The 17,016-nt window shown below is 45.1% G+C and overlaps 1 protein-coding gene and 1 long non-coding RNA gene across 10 annotated transcripts in view; one reads left to right on the top strand and one right to left on the bottom strand.

Annotated features, from left to right (window-relative positions):
• Positions 1-17,016, top strand: part of SLC4A4 (solute carrier family 4 member 4) — a 194,443-nt gene that overhangs the window by 63,302 nt on the left and 114,125 nt on the right. The gene's annotated exons all lie outside the window — the stretch shown is intronic.
• The window catches only part of LOC307224452, a 60,173-nt gene that overhangs the window by 15,172 nt on the left and 27,985 nt on the right, over positions 1-17,016 (bottom strand). Inside the window, exon 4 of one of the 3 annotated variants that reach the window (XR_013842537.1) lies at positions 14,908-15,008. The exons of 1 other annotated variant lie outside the window; for it this stretch is intronic. This is a non-coding gene — a long non-coding RNA (uncharacterized lncRNA). Of the gene's footprint in view, positions 1-14,437; positions 15,009-17,016 lie in introns of those variants that run through there. One more of the 3 variants, XR_013842538.1, reaches the window with a different exon arrangement.

Genomic DNA, 17,016 nt, shown 5'->3' with positions numbered 1-17,016 from the left:
CCACCCCAAAACTTTTGCAGGTGCAAACAGTATTTAAAGCAGGCTGTTGTATGACCTCCCTGTCGCCATCAAGGATACAAACAGGGCCTTTTTTTCAGCTGGAACGCAACAGAACTCAGTCCCAGCACCTCTCCATTGCCCTGATAAGAGAGCAAGGGAGGCGTTCATGGTCAGTTCCGGCATCTATTTTTTTTCTAGAAAAATAGCGCTGGTCACAAATAATCATGAATGAACACCCACTAAAAAGGGTGACCAAGTAAATTGCTCTTGTAAGTGTGACTTGGATGAACAATGAGAAACAGAAAGTGCTTCAGTTATATTTATGACTAGGAAAAGAGTGGGGAGGGTGTGTGCGTGAGGGAGAACTATTCTAATATGCCCACATTTGACAGAGACACAAATAAAGATGATCAATTCTGCCTATTAAAATGCCTGAAATAGGGGCCTCTTCCAAATGGCCTCCATAGGGCACTAGCAAATCAAGTGAAAAGGCTTTTACATGTCTATCTTCTGGCCCAATCGAGACAAGTGTTTGTGTGTGTGTAAGTAAACAAAAAGGTGTTGTTTGGCCGAGGGGCAGGTATCTGCATAGGAAATCCTGTTGATTCAAGGCCCGCGCTTTATTTTGTTCAAAGTTCTTACCCTGCTTTTAAAGCCTAAAAACTGTTTGCTTCCCCCGTTACTCCTGCCATTGCCTGTTAAAGGCTTTGTGGCATCTCTTGTGAGGAGGACTCAAAATTCTCCCCTTCCATGTAGCAGAGGGAGCTCAGCCTTTAAAAAAATACCGCATTTTTCGCCCTTTAGGACACACCTTTTCCCCTCCAAAAATGAAGGGGAAATGTGTGTGCGTCCTCTGGGGCAAGTGCAGGCTTTCGCTGAAGCCTGGAGAGCGAGAGGGGTCAGTGTGCACCGACCCCTCTCGCTCTCCAGGCTTCGCGCAGCTCTCTGCAAGCCGTGGGAGGGCTGCGCGAAGTCGCGCAGCTCTCCCACGGCTTGCAGAGAGCTGCCTGCACCCCGAAGCCTGGGGGTGTGCTGAGCTCAGCGCCCCCCAGGCTTCAGGCTTCGCGCAGCTCTCCCACGGCTTGTGGAGAGCTGCCCGTGCTGGGGTCGGGGGAAGCTCGGGCTTCCCCAGCCCCGCGCCTGGGGGGGGGGATATTTTTTTTTCTTTATTCCCCCCCAAAAAACTAGGTGCGCCCTATGGGCCGGTGCGCCCTATGGGCCGAAAAATACGGTATATGTGCGACTCGCATATTCCTCCTTTGGCACTGCTTGCAAAATTTATTTCCCGTATTGCCGCCACATGTTAGCATCCAAAGCATCTCCGAGTAAGGGATTGTTATCTCACAATATTTGATCTTGTTTTCACGGGCACTTAAGCGATTGAGCTGAAATGCTGTGCATATGGCTTTGGTTTCATTTTTGAAAAAAGTAATGGCCGCTAATGTGGATCTGACTCAGCTACTCAAATTAATCTATGGATTGCTATGCTCAGTGTCTCTGCGGGGATTTTTTCCCTCTCCTCCTGGTGAGTGTGTAATGTAACCTCTGCTACTGTCTCAGCGGTAGCCGTGTCATCTAAGGCCTGAGGTTAATGTGCAGCTTTTAACATTTGTGATTCAAAATGCAGCTTTCCCTGGAAAGTAAATGCTACATAATCTGATTAGGCAGAAAAGCTAGCATGGCTCAGACTCTTGTTTTTTTGGAAGGCATCCTTCTGTTTGGCTGCATGCTTTCTGGGTGTTGGACAGTACCTGCCTTTAAGGAATGTGTGAGAAAATTAGCAGTTGAAGATATGTAACAAATTCAGCATTTGAAACTGCCCATAGGTAAGAGATGCCAGAGAATCCATTATCAGTTAAAAAACAACAACAACAACAGCTAAACTGCATGGCCCTATGTATACAGATGGTGTTTTGCGGTGGTTAAGTGTTAGTGTCTGAATATCTAAACTAGGCATAGGCAAACTCAGCCCTCCAGATGTTTTGGGACTACAATTCCCATCATCCCTGACCACTGGTCCTGTTAGCTAGGGATGATGGGAGTTGTAGTCCCAAAACATCTGGAGGACCGAGTTTGCCTATGCCTGATCTAAACCATGGTTAAGGATCTTCCTTCCGCAAACTAGGAGCAGGAAACCATGGTTTGAAGTGGGTTTTTGTTTTCTATTTGCGCTGCACCAAGCATACCATGGTTAAAACCAGTTTGTCTACTTTTCCAGTTTCTCTGCTTGCAAGGTGATAACCTGGCCACTATGGTTTGTCCATAATCACACTGTGTATGCGCAGACTTTAGTTTGGGAATAGTCCATGTGGCGCCCTCTTCATGATGCTAGACTCCCAGGCAGCACAGTGAATCAGTCGTCTGAAATGATGATAACTGTTGTCCAGCGACATTGGTAGAGTACCTTGTTGACTCACCCTGGCTTAATTGTAGTTCACTGTATTTTATTTAAAGCTGCTTTTACCCCCACTCTTCATGCCAAACTAAAATAGATGCAATCACACAAACCCATTAATACATGTGGTGATGTTGACGATCGTGGGTCATTTTGACCTTACTTTTTTATTTTTGGATAGTCGGAGCCAGGGGATTCATTGACATTTCTGGTGTCTGAAGGAACACTAGTTCGTCTCAATTATCAGGCATTATTTACCGTGTTGTCTGTGGAGCAAGCCAGCACAACTCATGACCTACCAAGCAGAGATGTACTCATGATAATCCTGTCTGCTTATTTTCCTACCTAGGAGTGCATAAACAGGTGTTGTCTAATACTTAGGGAGGGGCATGTTAGATAGCTGTTTTCAGTGTGGATGCTCGCTAGTAGTATAGGCTTGCTGTAGAGATTACCACTGAGCACAATTGACTTAAAGTGGGAAGGACCCTGTAGTAAACATTTCATTGCTGTGTTTGATCTTTGCTGATCAATTATATTTCCTTTAAAAGCACAACACTTACCAAATGTTTCTTCATCTTCAGCCCTCCGATAAGCAGATAATAAAATTTTCTACATAAGGAGCTGAGGTGCTGTGAAAATGGCTTGGTTCAGACATAACACTAAACTGCTTTGAGGTTTGTTTGCTTTTAAAACAATCAAGCCGTGTAGGGATTTTATGAAATGAAGAAGAAACAAACCATAGTTTAGTGGTGCATGAGCAAGCTTCAGTCTTGTTGAGTTTCAAACCATGGGGATATTAAACTGAAAGTAAGTACTAATGAAGGCCTTCTTTCAGCTGTGTGGGACAAGGAAGGGGGTATTTGAAATTCTACAGCTGTGCAGGAGGAGGAGAAATGCAGTAGCCCAATCCATCACTTCGGCTCTTTCTAACTTGTGCACATAGTGGTAAACCATGGTTAGCATTCTGTGTGAACCAGCCCAATGAGGATGAGCCACGGCAAGCCATGAGCTCCCCACTTCCCTCTCCTCTGGTGTGGCTGTGAGGAGGACATGGGATGCATCCTCTATTGTTTTAGAGGATGTAGTTTAGTGTATATTATGCAAACTCTAAACTGCCATTGTTAACTATGGTTTGTCGAAACAAGGCAACTGCCTAAACCATGGTTTGAAGCTGGCCTGTTTCAGCAAATGATAGTTAACGTTAACCATGGTTTGGTTGGTTTGGGTTAACTTAAAAATGAAACTAAAGCTTCTGAGCTCCTCCTTGCACTGTGTTAGAGTAAGTGAGGGGCAGAGTGCATGAGGCTGAGTCACTTTTCTATGGCTTAGTATTGCATGTGGAACCAGTTTAATGCATGCAGAAATATTAAAGGCTTTCTCAAATACTGCATCTTGGGAGCTGTGCCCACTCATGCTCTGATTTCTCAGCCAACTCGTCGTAAAAGTCCTGGTGTGCCTTTTCATTTTGGGCTGTGCTGTACATCTCATGTATGCTGCCATTTGAACCCAGTCACCTGGCTCTGCCTGACCTTAAATGAACTCAAAACAGTGTATAGCTTGACATCTGAGAGAGAGCAACACAAAACACGCTGTCTTTCTGAGCTGTAAAAGCCAGGTTCGCGCACCTCTGTAGCAGAGGTTCCTGCTTTGCAAATACTTCGCCAAGCCCCCTCCTCCTGCTCCCACTCTGTGTCCCTGGTATGTAGGGCTACAGCCTTGATTAATTAATTAATTGGTTGGATTCGTTGATTGAAAACTTTCTAATTGACTAAAAAGCAGTCCCTGATCAACAAGGCAGTCCATTTTCTTAACCATGTCAGTTACAGTGGTACCTTGGATCTCGAATTTAATTCGTACCGGAAGTCCGTTTGACTCCCGAAATGGCTCAGAAACCAAAGTGTGGCTTCTGATTGGCTGTAGGAGCTTCTTGCACTCAATTGGAAGCCGCAGAAGCTGGGCGTTCGGCTTCCGAAAAACGTTTGCAAACCGGAACACTCACTTCTGGGTTTGTGGTGTTTGAGAGCCAATTTGTTCGGGACCCAAGCCGTTCGACTACCAAGGTACCACTGTACTCTTAATTTAAATACTGTACTTATAAAATATAAAAAAATTCTCTCTAAGAGGCACCACCTCCTTCACTGTTAAATAGGAGGGAATTCCTCTTCTGAGATGGTACGTGCAATTAAAATGTGCTCTTTGAGATTAAAAACTATGAAAGTACTCTTTTAAAATTCAGAGCTAGTCTTAACACAAGCATAGGTAAAGGTAAAGGTACCCCTGCCCGTACGGGCCAGTCTTGACAGACTCTGGGGTTGTGCGCCCATCTCACTCAAGAGGCCAGGGGCCAGCGCTGTCCGGAGACACTTCCGGGTCACGTGGCCAGCGTGACATCGCTGCTCTGGCGAGCCAGAGCCGCACACGGAAACGCCGTTTACCTTCCCGCTGGTAAGCGGTCCCTATTTATCTACTTGCACCCGGAGGTGCTTTCGAACTGCTAGGTTGGCAGGCGCTGGGACCGAGCAGCGGGAGCGCACCCTGCCGCAGGGATTCGAACCGCCGACCTTTCAATCGGCAAGTCCTAGGCGCTGAGGCTTTAACCCACAGCGCCACCTGTGTCCCCTAACACAAGCATACATTTAATCAATTAAGCCTTTTGGTGAAATCAGCTAAGGTCGCAGTCTTTTATACTGAATGCAGTGGGACTTATTTCTGAGTCCAACGTAACCTCCGTTCTTCTAACTGGAAACCTGTAGAATGCTTCCATAACGTGCCATGGGGGAATTAAGAGCTGGTTATATTTTTGGTTTTAAGAAACAATCAGGTCTTGGGGCCATTACAGCAAGCAATAATTTCTCAAAGGTCACTATATTGTTATGGGCAAACCATTAAGTGATTAAATTTCATAGGGACATTTGCTCCCTGCAGAGCAGAAAATTGGCTATCCCCTTGTCTGCTTCTGGCAGGGTGCATGGCAGCTAGTTGTGTTGCTTCCGGTCAGCTGGGGTGTGGGGAGGGAATGCCCCCACTTGGCGGGGGCTGTGGGTTCATTGCAGCATCAGCATCAGGGATACGATCGGGTAGCTTGGCCAGGAAACCACCTTAACAGAGCTGTTGGCAGTTCAGTAGTGCTGGGAACTCGAGCCGTTATACCGTATATGTAATGGAGAATGCATCGCATAAATGAATCATTTCACTGATCATTTTCGTCTCCCAGGCCGATTGTTTTGTGGGTTTGGGTCTACAAAGGAAATTACTTCATTTGTGTACTGGTTTCATTTCCTCCGCTGCCACCCCACACTTCCATTTGCTTGAAGCTGGACCTCACCCACCTTTCCCTTTTCCCGTTTGGCACTTTGCACGGCTTTTCTTTGTGATGGAAAGGGGTGCGGGGGAAGGAAAGAAATGAAAATGCTTGAAGGCAGCACCGAGCAAGCCAAGCAATTGGTGGACTGATTGAGCTGGAAAAGGCTGCGCGTGGTGGTAACAGCCACACTTGGCTTCCATTTTTGATTCACTGCCCTCAATGCCATCAGTTTTGGAAGGCCTCTGATTAAAGCCTTGTGGTGGGTGGCTTTTGAGAGAGGCTGTTAGGAAGATTCCTTCCATCTAGTCAGGCCATTGACCTGCCTAGCTTAATCCAGTGGTACCCCGGGTTACAGACACTTCAGGTTACAGACTCCGCTAACCCAGAAATAGTACCCTGGGTTAAGAACTGGCTGAAATGACCGGCAGAATCCAAGACCAGGGAGAAGAGTCGGTGGAAGAAGATTGGAAGAAATTTAAAATCTATCTACAGAAACATTGTAAAATTATTGAATGTTAATGACGTTGGAATGAAATGAAGTGGTTCTAGTAATAAGATAAAATAAGAATGTGCAAGAAGGGATGGATATTAGATGAAAATTTGAAGTTTGAATATGCGAGGATAAATAATCTAAGGGTAAAATAAGAGGCTATGATTTTGCTGAACAAATTTTTAAATGGAATACAAAAAAGGGAGGTGTGAGGAAGTCACGAAAATAGGTAAATGAATGTAAGATATTATAAAAGAGGGATTTTTGGTTTTCCTTTTTTTTCTTTTTATGTTGGATTTTGGTTTTTGTATTTTTGTATTTTCTTTTGTGTGTTACTATTTTGTAACTTTTTTCTGTTAAAACCTTAATAAATATTATTTTAAAAAAAAAAGAACTTTGCTTCAGGATGAGAACAGAAATCGTGCTCCAGCGTCATGGCGGCAGCGGGAGGCCCCATTAGCTAAAGTGGTACCCCAGGTTAAGAACAGGCCTCCAGAATGAATTAAGTTCTTAACCCAAGATACCACTGTATTGCCTACATGGATTGGTCTCCCAGCTTTGAAATCACAACATGTTTTATGTCATCAATTGCAAAGGAGAATTTGATACCCCTCAACCGTCCTGATTTCCCTGGGACACCCTGGAATTACAGAAGCCATCCTGGCTTCTGATTGGATTCCAGAATCTCCCATTTCCCCCCTCCAAACTCAGGGAGGAAGATGAGCTGTCTCCTGCAGAGGTGCATTGCTTGCACATGAGTAAGCTGGCTCCTGCAAGAGCGTGACACCAAAATATGTGCATCCTGATTTTTGCCACTGGAATTTGGAGGGGATGGGATTTTCACCATACATCACATCAGATCCAGATTCATGGTGAAATCCGTAACCACTTTCTCTGCCTCATGCGGCTACCTGTGTTCCCACCCAATTAAACTCAGAACCTACAGATATTTATAAGAGTACCCACACTAAGGGGAGCCTCAGGGTTTATGTAGAATTAAAGCGGACAATGCGTGTCATGTAAGGATTATAATACGTTTGCTATTTTTAGGTCTCTCTGGATAATGCCCCTTCTATTTATAGGTCTCCAGTATTCCTTGCTGCATTCAGGGTGGCACACTTCAGTGCCTGTGTGTGGAAAAGGGGTTTGTGACAAGACCTTGGTGAAAATGGTGCCTTCTCCAATGAATGGGTAGGAATAGAAATGACATTCTAGAGGAAGGGTTTGCCTTTAAACCATGTGAATTGATTTTCAGCACAGGAAGCAAGCCCCCCTCTGAGTCTAATTGAGGCCTCCTAGTAAAGGAGAAAAGGGGAAACCAACCTTTGTCCCCTAGACATTGCTAGACTACAACTCCCACCATCCCCAACCATTCTCCATCCTCTCCGAGGCCAAAGGGAGTTTGGCTTGGAGAATCGCAGGTTCCCCATCTGTGCCACAGAGGTGGCACACCTGCATTTCTCATGCCTCAGTTCTTCTTCCCTTTCTTTCCGAGAGGAGATTTGGAGAGTGCATTGGTAGGGCATGCGCTTTGCATGCAGAAGGTCCCAGGTTCCATCCCTGACACACCCAGCTAAAAATACATTGGAGAGCAGAACTTGGGGACAAACTCTGCCTGACACCTGGAGAGCCATTGATGGACCAGTGGTTTTATTGCTACTAGGAAGTATTGTATACAGTCGTACTTTGGTTTTCGAACAGCTTCCGCCCCAAACCCGGAAGTGACTGTTCTGGTTTGCAAACCATTTTGGGAAGCCAAACATCCGACGGGGCTTCCGCAGCTTCTGATTGGCTGCAGGAGCTTCCTGGAGCCAATCAGAAGCCATGCTTGGGTTTCCGAACGTTTTGGAAGTAGAACTGACTTCTGGAACCAATTCTGTTCAACCTCCAAGGTATGACTGTATGTCTATGACTGTATTTGCACAAGCAAATGCAGGAAGCAGTGATGGCCACCAACTTGGATGGTTTTAAAAGAGGATTAGCCAAATTCATGGCGAATAAGGCTAATGGCGGCCACTAGCCATGGTGATTATGTTCTGCCTTCATGGTCCGAAGCTTCTGAATACCAGTTGCTGGAAAATGCAGGAAGAGAGAGTGCTCTTGTGCTCAGGTCCAGCTTGTAGATGTTCCATGAGCATCTGATTGGCCACTATGAGATGCTGGACTGGATGAGCCACTGGCCTGATCTAGCAGGTTCTTGTTATGTTCTTACGCTCTTATGATGCATGCTTGTGATTCTATCCAATGAACTGCTTCAGTGTAACACACCGTTCAAAAGCAGCACACAGACTGCAGCCTGATATAGGTAAGCCCTTTGAAACCAACCCAAAGGTTGATTAAAAAACGAGCCCCCCCCCACACTTTCACAGCACATGGGAAGACCTCTTAACTGGCAGTTCCCTCTTCTAATCCTGTCTCAAACTGCTAGCATGTGTGGCTATAATTACCTAAGCCACCTTAATTCTTTGACTAATTCTGCTCTGTGTGTGTTCACGTGAAACTGCTGAGGGACAGAAAAAGTCAGAGGAATTTGCTGTGCTGAGAAGGAGGTTAAAACAAAAGCAGGCAAGAAGAAGAAAAAAAACCCTTCTTGAGTAAAGTTCTGCTTGTAAGCCAAAGAGATTTTACATGTACTCAGAAATGACACAGCTGATAGCTAGCATTGCTCACCCCACTCTTTTGGATTAAGCATTCTCTGTCCAAATCTCCTGAGAAGCGTGGGAAAGCTTAGAAACTACCTGGCCAATCCCACCAGTTGCTCCATCAGCAAATTGGTGTAGCACGTAAGAACGCAGGGAAGTAGGAAATTGCCTTCACACTTGAGTCAGACCATTGGTCCACCTAGTGCAGCATTGTCTCCCCAGGGTCTCGGACAGAAGCCTTTTCCAGTGATATTCCTAACCCAGCATAGTTGAGTGTGAGGCAAAATATTCCTGCATTGCAGGGGGCTGGACTAGATGACTCTTGTGGTCCCTTGCAATACTACAAATTCGATTATTCTGCTTGGAGATGTTAGGGAATGAACCTGGGTGCTTCTGCATGCACTGTTGTTGAGATCATAGAATCATAGAATCATAGAGTTGGAAGAGACCACAAGGGCCATCAAGTCCAACCCCCTGCCAAGCAGGAAACACCATCAGAGCACTCCTGACATATGGTTGTCAAGCCTCTGCTTAAAGACCTCCAAAGAAGGAGACTCCACCACACTCCTTGGCAGCAAATTCCACTGTCGAACAGCTCTTACTGTCAGGAAGTTCTTCCTAATGTTTAGGTGGAATCTTTTTTCTTGTAGTTTGGAACCATTGCTCCGTGTCCGCTTCTCTGGAGCAGCAGAAAACAACCTTTCTCAATCCCAAGATGCTTGGGAGAGAGGCTGCAAGCCACTTTAGAGAATAATAAGCGGTGCTTAACAGTGCTTTCTCAGAGTAGTAGTAGTATTATTTTTTGTCATCGTGAGAATTCACAAGATTCCTGAAAACCAAAAGGATTTGTTTTGCTCTGCAAAATCTTTTATAAGTCAGGTCTCATGCCTTTGCAGATTATGAAGAGGCTGACTTAGAGACTTTGGACACATGGGAACTGGTGTGTTTGTGTTTGCCTGCTTAAAGGTAAAGGTAAAGGTACCCCTGCCCGTACGGGCCAGTCTTGACAGACTCTGGGGTTGTGCGCCCATCTCACTTAAGAGGCCAGGGGCCAGCGCTGTCCGGAGACACTTCCGGGTCACGTGGCCAGCGTGACATCGCTGCTCTGGTGAGCCAGAGCCGCACACGGAAACGCCGTTTACCTTCCCGCTGGTAAGCGGTCCCTATTTATCTACTTGCACCCGGAGGTGCTTTCGAACTGCTAGGTTGGCAGGCGCTGGGACCGAGCAGCGGGAGCGCACCCCGCCGCAGGGATTCGAACTGCCGACCTTTCGATCGGCAAGTCCTAGGCGCTGAGGCTTTAACCCACAGCGCCACCTGCGTTTGCCTGCTTACAGCCATACAATATGACCCTCATTTTTGCGTGAGTAGAAAGTAGGCATTTTGAGAACATACTCCCTTGCTCAAATCTAAACCTCTAGGTGTCTTCTTATTGGTAAATGGAGAAGCAGATGACATTGACCTCTCTCTTGAGTAGGAAGTATGGGGCTTGTTTATTTATTTAAACCGTATTTAACCTGGTCTTCAGCTGGGAAGTATCGCTGAGTGGCTTGTGAAGGTCTACTGTTAAAATGGTCCTTGCACTCAGGCTCACAGACCTTTAAAGTGAGTCCAGTTACTTTTTGGGCTCTCCTACAGGCAGGAGTAATTCAAGGATTTCCAGTTATTCCCTTCCAGCATGGAAGGAAAGCTGCTGGCATGTGGCTTGGCTGTGAGTTCGAGCTAACGTTTATTCTGTGTTACTTGCAAGATGCCTCCAAAATTTTCTTTGAAAAATAATGAATGAAGCATTCCAGGTGTAAGCGCAACGCTCTTGCCTGGTGGTTTGTAAGCCAATAGCAAACCATGGTTTCACATCAGGGTTTGTTGCCAGTAAACAAACCATGGTTAATTGCTAGTAAACAAACTATGGCTAGTCTACTGGGCTAGGTTCAATTGCTCAACAAACCACACTTTGGCTGCACAAACCATGATGTGGTTTTAAGTGTGGGCCAGACCATTGATAGACCTATCTTCCATGAAGTTGTCTAATCGTTCTCAATGACTGAATCAATGACTGACAGCACTAATAATTGCTATTGTGGTTAAAACATTGTGTCTGGTTCTTGTGTCTGGTTGTAGAGTATTCAGCAGCCTTCTTTTCCCTCCTGGCCCTTAGAAGCAGCACTCCCTCTGCTTCTTCTGACTTTTGAGTGTGTCCTTACTCTTTTCCGTCAAACTGGGCCTGTGCTTAGTGAATTGAAATTGATTTATTTGCCAACTCAAGTGGCAGATAAAACCTACATGATCTGTACAGATCAACCGAAGCTGGAAGCAGAGGCAGAAGTGCTGTGCTGAGAGGTGTTGTTGCATGAGATATACATATTAATTTTATTTTCTTGCATTGCCACTTCTGGCCAAAGCAGTTCCCAACCCCCTGCAAAACCTACCAGAAACAACAGTGGAACGAATCTGTACCCCACAGAAAACAAAACACCTCTTTCCGCTTGACCCATCAAAACGAAGACAATGATTGTTAGTCTCCAGCTTCATTCTGTAGCTTAAGCTTTCAGAATTGGGATTTCTTATGTCTTTAATTAAATGGCTTCTTCAAGTTGCAGGTCGTGGGTGGTTCTGCTAAAGAGAAAAATGCAGAAGCAAAGTCTCTGCATCATTGTGAGTGGCTTAGGTAAGAAGGTTCTCCTGTTGAATGAAAAAAGGCTGGAGCTTCTGAGAACAGCTCCAAAGAGCAGTAAGAAGGTGGTTCGGAGGAGGGAAGATTGTTCTTGCAAGAGCATCATACACGTGTTCCTGGGAGGTGGGGGCCGGAATTACCTCTGTGACCTACTAACCTCCTCTGGTCTGCCGTGTTCTTTCTGAGCGCAGATGGTAGCCTTGTGGGTTAATTACTGCCTTACCGCTGCACTAAGATGCTGCAAGTAGATGTCATAGTGAAATTGTGTGTGTGTGTGTGTGTGTGTGTGTGTGTGTGTGTGTAGACCTGATTTCTACAAAGAGTTTGGGAATAAAACAACCTGACATATAATGTGTATGGCACAGTGTGCAGAAAGCATGTTGTAGCATGGAAGCAGTCACATTTTTGGACAAATGCTGTTCTCCGTTTAGAGAACGTATCCGGTCATTTCAGTAGGGGCTCCTCAGTTGTCGAGGTTCTCTTGAACTGGAATATTTGACTGTTCAACACATTATAGAAATGTTGTGATGGAGCAGGTAAGGGGAGCGAGGGTTCTCTTCCCATAAAAATAGTCCTGCTTGAATTCAGTGGGTGCAAAATGGCAAAGGGCAGCAAAATCTCAATGCTGTTATTTCCTAATGGGAAATCTTGCTTATTTGGCCCATACCTGGAACGGAAATCAATCCAGCCGATATTCAAAAACGGTTTTCACTGTTGCTTTTTCTTTCTGTCCGCAAATGATGCCTAACTTGATTATGTCTCTCCTTCCCTATTTGTGTTGTGTTCCCTTTGCGTTGAAATGAATGTGGTGGAATAGCATAAGGCAATGCAACTTGCGCAATCAACAAAATTGATTACATCACTGGTATAAGTTATGTGCTTCCACCACAACAGACAGCGAGACAGTTAACGTAGTTTTTTGGTAGAAGGCAAACCGCAGTGGAATGGAAACAGCTCTGCATGTGATCGATACAGGGCAGAATGGAAAAACAATGACTTATTACAACCCCAGGGCAAAGAAGCCTGGGAACCATAGTTTGCCTCCACAGAGTTACAGTTCCCAGCATATTCTGCAAGCTTTAGATGCTTCATTGGGGGAAGGCACATGCTTTAAATGTTTGCTGTGTATGTACCCAGAGACCAACACATTCATTCAACTCAGGATCACTTTAAAATAAACAAATCTGCACTCTGCAATAGAAAGGGCTCCCTGATCAAAGGGGATGTCAGAGTATTCAGCCCTCCCTGCACAGAAGGAGTACCAACAGTTTGCACAGTGGAGCCTTGATATGGTGACTTGCAGTGGCATCCAAGGGAACAGAGCCTTGTTGACAGCCGTATCGTTGTCTGAATCTTAATAATTGCCTGCTTATTGATTCAGGTGAGTGTGGGTGTTCCTGGAAAGTTTGTGAAGGCCTTGAGTCATAAAGACAACAGATAAAACATGCACAAGGAGGTGCCATGCTCCAAGCTGAGAGGGGTTTGATACCTTCCTTCCGAAAGGGTCACAGTGAGAGTAAAGGCAGTTTCTGAATAATGAATGCCAGGTGGGGTGCGTGAGTCACAGCTGCATCTTCCAGATTTCTCCCCTGCTCCCAAGATGGATTGTGGTGTTCAAAATGAAACACAGAAAACTGCCTTACAGAGTCAGACCATTGCTCTGTGCAGCTTAGTACTGTCTATGCACTGATTGGATCTCTCCAGGGTTTGGGGTAAGAGTTTTTCCCTCAAGCTGCTGGAGATTGAACCAGCGTCTTTTGCATATAAATGGTCTACCACTGAGCCCTTGAGATTTCTTTCAGTGTGCCTAAAGCAGGGTTACCGTATTTTTTGCTCTATAAGACTAACTTTTTCCCTCCTAAGAAGTAAGGGGAAATGTGTGTGCGTCTTATGGAGCGAATGCCGGCTGCGCAGCTATCACAGAAGCCAGAACAGCAAGAGGGATTGCTGCTTTCACTGCACAGTGATCCCTCTTGCTGTTCTGGCTTCTGAGATTCAGAATATTTTTTTTCTTGTTTCCTCCTCCAAAAACTAGGTGTGTCTTGTGGTCTGGGGCATCTTATAGAGCGAAAAATATGATATTTTGATTATGTATTTTGTGGCTTTATATTTTGATTTTATTCCCTGAACCTCCCTGAGACCTGGGTATAGGGCAGGATATAAATTCAATAAATAACAACAACAATAATAGTAATTACCCAACAAGGTTCCTGATGTCCCTGGACTACAACTCACATTAGTTTCATCCAGCATGGCCAATGGTCAGGAATGATGGGAGTTGTAGTCCAACACACCTGGAGGGCGCAACATTGGTGGCCCCTGCTCTAAAGGCTAGACTAGCAAGCCAACATGTGTTGTGACCTGCAGGATAACCTCAAGTAAGCACAATATGCCAAGGGGTGAATCTTGGACAGGGTCTGATAGTCACTTGTGGCAGGTTAAGCTTAGACAGGGAGCTTTGTTGTGGAGATGGGAACAAGTTAAACCAGGGCGGTCCAACTTTTCACACCAAGTGGACCGCAAGAGTACTTCAACGTGGAACCTGCAGGCCACACAATGCCTGGCTGCCTAATGGGGCTGGGTAGCACGGCAAAAAATTGACTCTCTCCCCTCAGCCCTTGTACTGCCTTCCCAAAGTTGGTTAAGCTCTGGGAAAGGAAGCGCAATGCTCTGTCAGGGTCTTTGAGTCCTCCCAGCTCGTTCCCCAAGCTGGGAAAGTATTCACTAGGGTTTGGGAAGGAGCTGGAAGGAAACTGACAGAGTTCTCATGCCTCCTTCCTAGTGCCCAGTGCCTCAGTTACCTGGTTTTGGGAAGGCAGCGTGAGGGCTCGGGGAGGGGGGGGGGAATCAAATGTTGCCAAGAGTGTTCCAAAAAGGTCCGCGAGAGCCCTTGGACCACTCTGAGTTAAACTAATAGAAAAGTAGATAGAAAGGCTCTCTGAACACTAAATACCAATTGCGGTTTTATATCAATTTAACTATCATGGCTCACATGCCCCAGAGAACACTGGGAAATTGGTAGTTGAAAACAGCATTCACTGTAGGAGAACTCAGACCCCCATCATAGTATTGCAGCCTCCAGATTTTACTGTGGTGGGGGCAGGACTATCAAATGATTTTTTTTGTAGATATGCCTGTTGGATTTTTCCACCAACAAATCTCAGGGCAGTCCTTGTGGGTTTTCTGCACTGCTGAGTGCTCAATTGCTGGCTCTACATAAATATTTACTTTGTGGGAAAAGTCTTGGGAATTCAAACAGAGGTGTTGATATTCTGATAAGGGAAACCCAAGTGTGTGTGTGTGTGTGTGTGTGTGCGCGCACGCATTTTGTGAGACATTTCCCCATTGTCTATAGATTTGGTCTGAGTGACAGTCTCACAAGATATCCTTTGCAGGACTTACTGTAAACTGATCTTGGAATGATGAGCAGATGGAAAGATGAGTAGAGCTGCCTTTTCATGGGAGAGTTGACCATGAGCTTTATATAGCTTTGATGCTTCTCTCTTGAAAGAGAGTAAGATTTCAGTGTTTTCCCTAGTGATCCCTTTTGTAGCTCGCTCTGATTTCCAGTGCTTCCCCCTGTTATTTTGTGTGAAAATAACCAGCCCTTTGGTTATTTTGGAACCATTTCCTTGCAGAAAGGGGGTTAGGGTGATGACACACTGTCACTGCAGGGTGCAACCTTCACAGCGGATCAGATTTAGGTTGGGGTCGATTCTTTTTCTCCATCATGGCTGAGCCAATGTCCCCACCTGCTGTTAAAGTTAAATGACCCTGTTGGTTAATGCTCTCATGGGCAAGAAAAAGAAGCTCTCCTTTCCATTTGCTCCTTGTGTTTTTGGTGTGAAGTTGGAGGGATTCCTTACAGACACAGGTGATAAAAAGGGTTCGGTTTTCTTTCTGGATAATAGGCCTTTATAACCCTGTTGAAAATGGACCTAAGGGTACTAATGTGAGCCTGTGCGTAGTTCTTTTTTTGCAAATCATTTAGCATGAGATTCTAGCTGCAAACATGCCTCCTTTAAAGCAGAGGCTTGACAACCATATGTCAGGAGTGCTCTGATGGTGTTTCCTGCTTGGCAGGGGGTTGGACTCGATGGCCCTTGTGGTCTCTTCCAACTCTATGATTCTATGATTCTATGATTCTATGATCTCAACAACAGTGCATGCAGAAGCACCCAGGTTCATTCCCTCTCTTTGACTCTGTGGTGCAACTTAAATACAATATGAGCAATTTTGCAATTAAATTTTAAGCAGAATTGATGACTCCCCGTGAAAAGTTTTCCCATGCTGGTGGGATTTTTGGCTTTTCTGCATATATATTCCTTAGCTGAGCACAGTGCATACTATATGCCAAATATGCACCTCTTAATTGCTGATCTTCCTTCACAGCAGAGTTGGCCAACCTGTGGCTCTCTAGATGTTGTTGGACCCCAACTCTCATCAACCTCAGCCAGCACGGCCAATTGTGTCAGAGATGATGGGAGTTGTAATGCAGCAACATTTGGGGGATGCCAGGTTGGTTACCTCACAATTTGTACAAATTTGTTCTGTTGCAACCCCTTACTCAGTCCTCCCCTAAGTAGTTTGTGCTTCTCTGGTTTTCTCAGACCTCTGAATCAGTGTATTCTAGACCAAACACATTCCTGGGTCCTGTGTATCTAACTTATCTGAAGCTTTCAAGGAATGCTCAAGAATAAGCAGAAATGGGCATCAGTGGGGATAGATCTATGCTGGAAGGAAAGCATAAATGATTTCATCTTATCTGATAAGTTTGCAAACATTTCATTGATAAAAAAATCTAACACGTGTGCCCAGTTAGCTTTGAACTCTTGATAATCATACCTGAGTACACTTGTGTGGTTGTTTTTGTTTCTAGATGGAAGTTAATCAGGAACTGTGGCTGCTATAGTTGAATTCATGTGTCATTTTCTTGGTAGAAAATGCCTCTGTGATCGAGCACAGCAGTCACACATACAAGAAGTGGGTATAGTTTTAGCTGATTATGGGGCTGACTAAACCTTGCAATTAGGACCAAATTGTGTTTGGCACTGATTTTTGTTGCTACTGCTGCTGCCTATGTGAGTTCAGGAGTGATGATCCAGGAACTCCAAATTCAAATAACAATATTTGCTGTCGACTTAGGGATGACTTAGAGTTGACCAATATCTCTACTTCCACCAGGAATAGCATTGCCAGCTGATCAGAGGTTTCACCTTCTCCTGTACTTTTACCAGAAGCTTTGATCTGCTTGAAATGGCAGATAAAGCTTTTCATGAGACACAAAGGAAAAACCTTAGCCTGGTTTGGACATGATGATAAACCAGAAGTAGCTAACCTCTGGTCTTCTAAATGTTGCACGGTTACTTCTGATATTCCTGACCATTGGCCATGATGGGAGTTATCATCCAACAACATACGGAGGGCTATAGTTTAGCCATTTCTTCACTTAAACCATAGCTCAGGGTTGCTTGTTTTTTGGGGGACTAACTACAGTTAGTGTTATGTCCA

This window comes from Podarcis cretensis (genome assembly GCF_951804945.1).
Source record: "Podarcis cretensis genome assembly, chromosome: 9".
Classification (NCBI taxonomy): domain Eukaryota; kingdom Metazoa; phylum Chordata; class Lepidosauria; order Squamata; family Lacertidae; genus Podarcis; species Podarcis cretensis.
This window is presented reverse-complemented; position numbering and strand designations above follow the sequence as displayed.